The sequence below is a fragment of the Macrobrachium nipponense genome, chromosome 2, assembly GCF_015104395.2.
Source record: "Macrobrachium nipponense isolate FS-2020 chromosome 2, ASM1510439v2, whole genome shotgun sequence".
In the NCBI taxonomy this organism is placed as follows: Eukaryota; Metazoa; Arthropoda; class Malacostraca; order Decapoda; family Palaemonidae; genus Macrobrachium; species Macrobrachium nipponense.
The window spans coordinates 127,923,002-127,933,001 of NC_087201.1; positions in this window are offsets into that span (position 1 = coordinate 127,923,002).

The following is a 10,000-nucleotide window of genomic DNA, read 5'->3' on the forward strand; positions in this document are numbered from 1 at the left end:
TAAATAAATAGAACTACAATAGTTAAGGTCTTCACATGGTGGGTATATTTATCCTAGGGCATACAAAATCTCCCAAACAAATAAGAGTACGTCAGTCAAATTTTACTTAAATTTTTATTATCACAATAGACATTGTTTTTCAAGGGCACAGAGTCATCCTAAAGGTAAAACGTTATAACAATATAGAAGTAAAGATGATTTATTTCCACATTACGAGAACTGGAATTTTTGAGTAAAATTCATTAACCCATAAGACACGATTCACAGGATCAGATTGCGTGAGGTTATCCAGAATTAGATTTTTCCGCTGCGAAAATCAGTGATTCCAATGCATGATTTTTCCATATTTCAGTTTTATTTTTTTAACGTGAGGATCTGCGGATATCTAGCATGGTTTTTTGTTTATTAATATTACCGGCCCTAAAGAGAGTAAATTCCTTACTCCAAGACGGCGGCTGAAAAAATCGTAAATTCTTGTAGGGACGAGCCGAGAACTTAGGTCAAGTTATTTTCTATTTTAAGCTACTAAGTAAACCTAGAAACTGCTGCGAGAGGTTTAAAAAAAATAATCGTAACAATCTCCCTATAGGCTCTTGGAAAATAAAGGATGTTTGTTTTGTTTGTATGGTGCTTTTACGTTGCATGGAACCAGTTTGTTTGTTTGTTTGTATGGTGTTTTTACGTTTGCATGGAACCAGTGGTTATTCAGCAACGGGACCAACGGCTTTACGTGACTTCCGAACCACGTCGAGAGTGAACTTCTATCACCAGAAATACACATCTCTCACTCAATAATAATAATAATAATAATAATAATAATAATAATAATAATAATAATAAAAATCCACATAGTAGTATGAATCGTCAAATGGAGAAACAAATCCACAGAAATGTAAATGTACAATATATTTAAATTTAAAACAGGATAGCTTTTGGGAATCTGTTCGGTTCCCCTTTAAGAAATTGAAAAAAGGGAGATTCCCAGAAAGCTATCCTTAAAGTTTTAAATTTAAATATATGTAGCTTTACATAAGTTGTGGAGGAGTGGTTAGGTGTCGTCAATGGACTTAAGTCAAGTTAAGCAACATTGGGGCTGGTCAGTCGTTGGATGGTGACCCCCCCGCTCTCCTCGGCGTTGATTTTCCTTTGGGAAAGGATCTATACCATAATTTTTCCTCAGTCTACTCAGCTGTAAATGAGTACCTATCCCTGATGGGTAGGGTCCAGCTATGGGTTAAATAGCAAAACTCAGCAATGATGGAAAGAAATGAAGGAATAACGACAACGACGTAAATGGGACCTCTGGCAACAGAGGAGCTTCGTCCGGCAACCAGGTATTCAACCCAATTGAAGGGGAAGACGGTCAGGTACTTGGAGGTCGTCATCCAGCAACTGATCACCACAACGACAGTAATCAACAGCCTAAGATTGGAGCTACAGAAGCAAAAGGAAGAAATGGACAAGAGAAGAAAATAAGGTAAATATGGAGATGCTACATCAGAATAACAAACCGATGGAGAGAGGATATAGAAGAAGATTGGTCAACTCTGGAATGAGAGGTAACACCCCCCAAACAAAAGAGCAGAGGCTGGCAAACCAAGTAAGAACATAAAGAAAAAGAACTGGCTCTCCCCAACAGAAAGAGAAGAACTGGAAAGGGAAATGTCACACGACACGAATTACACGAAGACGAACTGAGAGACGATGCCACAGAAGACGACAGGGAGGATGAGGTATCAAACAATGACACACGAAGAAACACGACGAAGAAACACCGACGAAGTAACAGAGAGGACGGAATGGTAGAAAAGATTAGACAATGGATGGTGCCAGATACAGAAGAGAACAAAGATCCCCTCCATGAAAGCCTACAACAAGAATTAGGAGAAAACAAGTGAGGTTAATGAAATAATGGGCATATCACACCACCAGTATCACAGAAACAAATAACTTGACATATGCAGGAGCAAGATTAGTAGCAGAACTGATGGGGATTCGACACAACACCCACCAGCACAACCAACCCAACAGAAACCAAAACAGCAACCTCCTTGGAAAAAGGCGCCTGGAAAAAGCAAATCATGGTGATGAGATCTGACTTGAGTAAACTGAAAGAGATGGCAGAAAAAAGGTCTAAGAAGCAAGAAAACAAGGGAGGAACTCAACGAGAAATACAAAGTACAAGAGAGGGGACTAAACAACACAATAGATGATGTAAAACAGAGGCTTAAGGCCAAAGCACATAAGATCCAACGGTACATGAACAGGAATAAGGGATACCAACAGAACAAACTATTTGGAACCAACCAGAAAAGACTATACAGCCAACTAATAAGGGGAGCAACAACCACCCAGAAATTCCTGAAGCCGAACCAAGTAAGAGACTCTGGGAAAAACATATGGAGCAATCCTGTACCACACAACAAACATGCAACATGGCTCCAGGAAGTCAAGGAAGAAGAAACAGGGAGAATAAAACAAAGATTCACAGAGATCACGACAGACACAGTCAGACACCAATTAAAGAAATGCCAACTGGAAAGCCCCAGGTCCTGATGAATGTCCATGGATACTGGCTCAAAAACTTCAAGGCCCTACAACCCACGAATAGCAGAACAACTCCAGCATTGTATCTCAAATCACCATGCACCCCAAATGGATGACCACAGGAAGAACATCCTTAGTACAAAAAGACAAGAGTAAGGAAATATAGCCAGGTAACTACAGGCCTATCATCCCACCTGCCTACCAATGATGTGGAAGTTACTAACAGGTATCATCAGTGAAAGGCTATACACTACCTAGAGGAGACAAACACCATACCCCACCAACAGAAAGGCTGCAGAAGGAAGTGTAGGGCACAAAGGACCAGCTCCTGATAGACAAAATGGTAATGAAGAACAGTAGGAGAAGGAAACCAACCTAAGCATGGCATGGATAGACTATAAGAAAGCCTTCGACATGATACCACACACATGGCTAATAGAATGCCTGAAAATATATGCAGAAGAAACACCATCAGCTTCCTCAAAATACAATGCGCAACTGGAATACAATACTTACAAGCTCTGGAATAAGACTAGCAGAGGTTAATATCAGGAGAGGGATCTTCCAGGGCGACTCACTGCCCCCACTACTCTTCGTAGTAGCCATGATTCCCATGACAAAAGTACTACAGAAGATGGAGTGCCGGGTACCAACTCAAGAAAAGAAGCAACAGAATCAACCATCTGATGTTCATGGACGACATCAAGCTGTATGGTAAGAGCATCAAGGAAATAGATACCCTAATCCAGACTGTAAGGATTGTATCTGGGGACATCAGGATGGAGTTTGGAATAGAAAAATGCGCCTTAGTCACATACAAAAAAGGCAAAGTAACGAGAACTGAAGGATAAAGCTACCAGAATGGGTAGCAACATCAAACACACAGATGAGACAGGATAACAAATACCTGGTATATGGAAGGAGGGGATATAAAACCCCAAGAGATGAAGGACACGATCAGGAAAGAATATATGCAGAGACTCAAGGCGATACTCAAGTCAAAACTCAACGCCGGAAATACGATAAAAGCCATAAACACATGGGCAGTGCCAGTTATCAGATACAGCGCAGGAATAGTGGAATGGACGAAGGCAGAGCTCTGCAGCATAGATCAGAAAACCAGGAAATATATGACAATACACAAAGCACTACACCCAAGAGCAAATACGGACAGATTATAACATAACACGAAAGGAAGGAGGAGAGGACTACTAAGTATAGAGGACTGCGTCAACACCGTGAACAGAGCACTGGGGGCAATATCTGAAAACCAGTGAAGACGAGTGGCTAAAGAGTGAATGGAAGAAGGACTAATAAAAGTAGGAACGAAGACCCAGAAATATACAGAGACAGGAGAATGGACAGACAGACAGAGGACTGGGCACAACAAACCAATGCACGGACAATACATGAGACAGACTAAAGAACTAGCCAGCGATGACACATGGCAAGAATGGCTACAGAGGGGAGAGCTAAAAGAAGGAAACTGAAGGAATGATAACAGCGGCACAAGATCAGGCCCTAAGAACCAGATATGTTCCAAGAAAAACGATAGACGGGAAATAACATCTCTCCCATATGTAGGAAGTGCAATACGAAAAATTGAAACCATAAACACTAGCAAGCGAATGCCCGGCACTTGCACAGAACAGTACAAAAAGAGGCACTGATCGTGGGCAAAAGCCCTCCACTGGGAGCCTGTGCAAGAAACATCAGCTACCTTGCAGTAATAAGGTGGTACGAGCACAACCTGAGGGAGTGATAGAAAACGATTCAGTCAAAAGATCCTCTGGGGACTATGGTATCAGAACGATAGGGTGATACGTGCAAACAGACCAGACGTGACGTTGATTGACAAAGAATCAAGAAATGAAAGTATCACTCATTGATGTCGGCAATACATGGACACTAGAGTTAATGAAGAGAAAGAGAGGTGGGAAAAAATGGCTAAGTATCAAGATCTGAAAATAGAATAAGAGGATATGGGATATGCCAGTGGAAATCGTGCCCCCATTAATCATAGGAGCACTAAAAAGGCACGATCCCAAGATCCCTGAAAAGGTAATCTAGAAAAACTAGAGGCTGAATAGCTTTCAGGACTCATGCAGAAGAGTGTGATCCTATAAACGGCACACGATAGTAGAAAAGTGATGGACTCCTAAGGAGGCATGCATGCGGGAACCCGACACTATAAATACCCACCCAGTCCGAATTGGGAGGGACTGTGATAGAGCAAAAAAAAAAAAAAAAAAAAAAAAAAATAATAAATAATAATAATAATAATAATAATAATAATAATAATAATAATACTCAAGGCTAAGAACAAGAAAACAAGGGGAGGAACTCAACGAGAAATACAAAGTACAAGAGAGGGGACTAAAACACACAATAGAAGATGTAAAACAGAGGCTTAAGGCCAAAGCACTAAGATCCAACGGTACATGAACAGGAATAAGGGATACCCAACAGAACAAACTATTCGGAACCAACCAGAAAAGACTATACAGCCAAACTAAGAGGGAAGACAACCCACCCAGAAATTCCTGAAGCCGAACCAAGTAAGAGACTCTGGGGTGAAAACATGGATTGATCAATCCGGTATCACACAACAAACATGCAACATGGCTCCAGAAGTCAAGGAAGAAGAAACGGGAGAAATAAAACAAAGTATTCACAGACTCACGACAGACACAGTCAGACACCACTAAAGAAAATGCCAAACTGGAAAGCCCCAGGTCCCGATGAAGTCCATGGATACTGGCTCAAAAACTTCAGGCCCTACACCCACGAATAGCAGAACAACTCCAGCATTGTATCTCAAATCACCAAGCACCCAAATGGATGACCACAGAAGAACATCCTTATACAAAAAGACAAGAGTAAGGGAAATATAGCCATAACTACAGGCCTATCACCTGCCTACCAATAATGTGGAAGTTACTAACAGTATCATCAGTGAAAGGCTATACAACTACCTAGAGGAGACAAACACCATCCCCCACCCACAAAGAAAGGCTGCAGAAGGAAGTGTAGGGGCAACAGACCAGCTCCTCATAGACAAAATGGTAATGAAGACAGTAGGAGAAAGAAAACCACCTAAGCATGGCATGGATAGACTATAAGAAACCCTTCAACATGATACCACACACATGGCTAATAGAATGCCCTGAAAATATATGGGCAGAGGAAAATACCATCAGCTTCCTCAAAAATACAATGCGCAACTGGAATACAATACTTACAAGCTCTGGAATAAGACTAGCAGAGGTTAATATCAGAGAGGGATCTTCCAGGGCGACTCACTGTCCCCCTACTCTTCGTAGTAGCCATGATTCCCTTGACAAAAGTACTACAAAAGAAATGGATGCCGGGTACCAACTCAAGAAAAGAGGCAACAGAATCAACCATCTGATTGTTTCATGGACGACAATCAAAGCTGTATGGGGTAAGAGCATCAAGGAATAGATACCCTAATCCAGACTGTAAGGATTGTAACTGGGGACATCAGGATGGAGTTTGGAATAGAAAAATGCGCCTTAGTCAACATACAAAAGGCAAAGTAAACGAGAACTGAAGGGATAAAGCTACCAGATGGGAGCAACATCAAAACCATAGATGAGACAGGATACAAATACCTGGAATCAATGAGGAAGGAGGGGATATAAAACACCAAGAGATGAAGGACACGATCAGGAAAGAATATATGCAGAGACTCAAGGCGATACTCAAGGTCAAAAACTCAAACGCCGAAATATGATAAAAGCCATAAACACAATGGGGCAGTGCCTTATCAGATACAGCGCAGAATAGTCGGAATGGGACGAAGGGCAGAACTCCGCAGCATAGATCGAAAACCAGGAAACATATGACAATACACAAAGCACTACACCCAAGAGCAATACGGACAGACTATACATACACGAAAGAAGGAAGGGAGAGGACTACTCAGTATAGAGGACTGTGCTCAACATCGAAAACAGCAGCACTGGGGCAATATCTGAAAACCAGTGAAGACAGTGCTAAAGAGTGCATGGGAATGAAGGGACTAATAAAAGCAGACAAGACCCAGAAATATACAGAGGCAGGAGAAAGACAGAAAGAACAGAGGACTGGCACAACAAACCAATGCACGGACAATACATGAGACAGACTAAAGAACTAGCCAGCGATGACAATTGGCATGGCTACAGAGGGGAGAGCTAAAGAAGGAACTGAAGGAATGATAACAGCGGCACAAGATCAGGCCCTAAGAACCAGATATGTTTCAAAGTACGATAGACGGAAATAACATCTCTCCCATATGTAGGAAGTGCAATACGAAAAGTGAAACCATAACCGCATAGCAGAATCGATGCCCGGCACTTGCACAGAACCAGTACAAAAAGAGCATGATTCAGTAGCAAAAGCCCTCCACTGGAGCCTGTGCAAGAAACATCAGCTACCTTGCAGTAATAAGTGGTACGAGCACCAACCTGAAGGAGTGATAGAAAAACGATCACGCAAAGATCCTCTGGGACTATGGTATCAGAACGGATAGGGTGATACGTGCAACAGACCAGACGTGACGATTGATGGTTGACAAGGTCAAGAAGAAAGTATCACTCATTGATGTCGCATACCATGGGACACCCAGAGTTGAAGAGAAAGAGAGGGAAAAAATTGGATAAGTATCAAGATCTGAAATAGAAATAAGATTATGGGATATGCCAGTGAAATCGTACCCATAATCATAGCACTAGCACGATCCCAAGATCCTTGAAAAGGAATCTAGAAAAACTAGAGGCTTGGAGTAGCTCCGGGCCTCATGCAGAAGAGTGTGATCCTGAGAAACGGCACACATAGTAAGAAGAGTGATGGACTCCTAAGGGAGGCAGGATGCAAACCCGGACCCCACACTATAATACACCCAGTCGAATTGGAGGACTGTGATAGAGCAAAAAAAAAAAAAAAAAAAAAAAAAAAAAAAAATAATAATATATAATAATAATAATAAAAGAACATCGCTTCTTGATGAGAAGATTTTGACAAAAGGAAAAGAGTATTGGCTAGGCGAAAGCTGTGCCTAATTGTTTCTTCCAAGTTTTAAACGCCGACCAAATTAAAGGGCTAATGGAAATATGCTTACAGCAAGTGGTATGATGGAAATAAACTTGTCTTTAAACCAACCGTATCAAGACTCGGTTCAGATCTAAATTTCCAGATGAATTACGCTTATTTGGAGTATAAAAAAAAATCTGTCTTTATCCATTAGAGACGCCTTGTTACCGACTCAAATAATGTTCTGGCTCTAGTTTGGCGAGTCTCTTTAACAGATGAACAAAATTCATTTGTTTGTTTAATTCCGACGTTTTTCTAACCTAAATACAGTAACGATAATCACTTTTCATTCTTAGGTAAATCATGTGAAACTTAAATAGTGTTTCAAAGTGAATATTTTCCAAATATGATACCATTACCCAACCTCGTACAAGTCTCCTCTTGGCTTTGTAGCCTCATTTCCCTCGAATATCCTTTCATTTCCCCTCCTCCATGGTCTTCTGGTGCACTCAACTTCCTTGTCACCCTCTGACTTCATTTTTATGGTTGTGACGGAAGCTTCAATCCAGAGGATCCCGTAGCATACATTTAATTCCACCAAGCAGCAATTAGCATAGATACAATGGTCCTGTCATAGCTCAGGTTTCCACCTATGGAAATTATGAACATAAAGAATTGTATCGGGCGTCGATAGCTGTTTATGACTCTAATGGAACCTTTTTAGTGATTTTATTTAAATGGATCCTGTCAGTCCCGTTTAATCATATTTGTGACGATTTATTCCTGGGGTTTATCGAGGGGATTGCAAAGGCTCAGTCGCTGATTAGTAAGGATTTGTTACTTATTTTCATACTTTCAACTCCACTCCCTTTCCTTTTCTTTTTGTTTTGCTTCTTTCTGAAAAAATTAATGGCTCCTTTCCGTTCGTTTCCTTAGTCATCTTTTTCTCCTATTTTTTCATCACCGACATACTTTTTCTTTTTAACTGTAACCATACACAAATCTCGTACAATTACCACTAAGAAATTCTTAATACTTCATATTTATTCTATTTACTTTGGTATATTGTTACCGAATATTCTTGGTGATATTTCTCTTCCTCATCTGTTCGTCCGTATCGTTTTAGAGATGGTATGTCCTACATCCAAGATTTTGTGGTATCACAGCCTGCCCTTTCCCCTTTTCTATGTAAGGCTAAAATATGCTTCCTATGGCACCAGCTGTTTCTTCATTAGTCCATTTGGAAACAAAATTTATCATTAGTGTCGCAGGCTTCGCTCCCCTACTACGAAGGGTAGTCTACTACCTGAGCCCATCACCCCCTAGAGGCATCCTGTGCCTCCCATTGGAAAATGCAAATGAAATTTCGGTTCTACATCCGCAGTTTTAGTAATTAGAGACTGATCCCCTCTGCTGGATGCACTAATAGAAAGAATACTCGTAAGTTCAAAAACTTTTTGGCGACAATATTGTATAGTAAACCACATACAGCTTATAAAGATAATACCGGAAGATAAAATGGTCCTTTGTTTGCTTTCTTAATAGGCTAAAAATGCATATTAATCTAAAGTTTTATACATTTTAACACGAAACATACACGCACACATGGAAAAAAGCAAGAATACTGAGAAAATGGCAGAAGAAATATATATATATATATATATATATATATATATATATATATATATATATATATATATATATATTATATATATATATATATGTCAATAAAAAGCATAACCATACACCTAATGCTGCCAGCCATAATATATATATATATATATATATATATATATATATATATATATATATATATATATATGTATATATATATATATATATATATATGGTTCTTTCATATTCTAATGGTGAGTCATTCTAGTATGGCTGTAACGTAGGTATAAATTTATACTTTGCATCGATGAATCTTTATTCATTATTGTTCTATGGTCACTTTGTTAGTTTTTATATATTTTTCCAAAAGGATAATCTATTCTAAAGATATACTACGGTTTACTAATTAGCGGCCTTTTATGATGTTAAATAAGAACAGAATGAAGCGCTGCAATCCTTATAATGTATAAGTTCTGAAATATGCTCAACTATTCATAACACACATAACTAGGTTAATTTTATATTCTTATGACATTCGTAACCACAAAAAAAAAAAATAAATAAAAAAAAAGCACAAAGATCCCAAACGTTTACATTTGTGAGTAAATTGAAACTTCTGCCCTGATAACACTATCGGAGTCTGAAAGGCTCCCTGGATTTTCTAGGAAGGTCTGTTACACCAAGAAACAACAAATTCAGTAAATGTATATTTTATTTTCGGCTTATTAGTTTTTGTAAATATATGCTCGTGTCTGCTTGTGTATGAAAAGTATTTAGGTGTGAGTTTGTACTGACTACTAAA